The sequence below is a fragment of the Branchiostoma belcheri genome, unplaced genomic scaffold, assembly GCF_001625305.1.
Source record: "Branchiostoma belcheri isolate BF01 breed outbred unplaced genomic scaffold, Haploidv18h27 scaffold67, whole genome shotgun sequence".
Lineage (NCBI taxonomy): Eukaryota > Metazoa > Chordata > Leptocardii > Amphioxiformes > Branchiostomatidae > Branchiostoma > Branchiostoma belcheri.
The window spans coordinates 1,286,887-1,287,787 of record NW_017804320.1 but is presented as its reverse complement, the minus strand read 5'-3'; positions in this window follow the sequence as shown (position 1 = coordinate 1,287,787).

The window sequence follows — 901 nt, the reverse complement described above, 5'->3', positions numbered from 1 at the left end:
AATAACGAGGTCGCATTTATAGTCCCTGGAAACCTGCCCTGCTTTCTTTGAGCCCCGGGGCTCATTCACTATACACTCAGGGGAGGGTAGGAGTGATCTACTGAACTGTACTGTACTGATTCATGACAAAGTGAAATTCATCTTCAATACTAGTATGCTTTGGACAAAATGGGCAAAACCATTGGTCTGATATAAAGGGGGGGATCAACACCTTTCCTTCTGTTGGCTAGAAGCCAGCGTCAAGGAGGTTAAAGTGCAGGACAGGCAAAGTTCAAGGAACTGTTAAAAACACCATCATGGCAGGTATGGACATTTTTTTTACAAACATTTAGTTACATTCGGTGGTCACTAGACTCACTCTCCACACATTGAACAACGGTAACTGCGAAATAAAGAAGCTATATATACATCCCAAGAATGCCCACAGTGATCGTGTGATAAATATTTTTACACACCATGATGCCAGCTGTTTGGACTTAAGAGGTTGACAATCTTTGTACGACGAATATGACCCTGAATTGTATCCGCCAGGTTATTGGGATTTTCTTAATATACATCTTGAACTTACTGTCACAACCAGGGATTCTCCATACCCTGCTATCGTTTCGATGTCTGTTATCAGACACCTTCTTCAGAGCTTCTGACTTGGGTTCTGCTGCTTGTTTGTGTATAAGAAAATCCCAATATCCTATGTTCTACCAACCTGACGAAATTATTGCCTTCGACAGAAGGCTATGAAATCGTTTTGGCACTGTTTGGCAGATTATGCACGATAAAGTTTGAAGGCATGGTCAGAGGTTCACGATTTTTGGCAGGCAGGTTGTATTAGTGATGGGCATTGTCAAGGCCAAAAATGGGCCTCGTGGGGGGGTTCTTACGTGACTGGTTTTTGGATGTATTC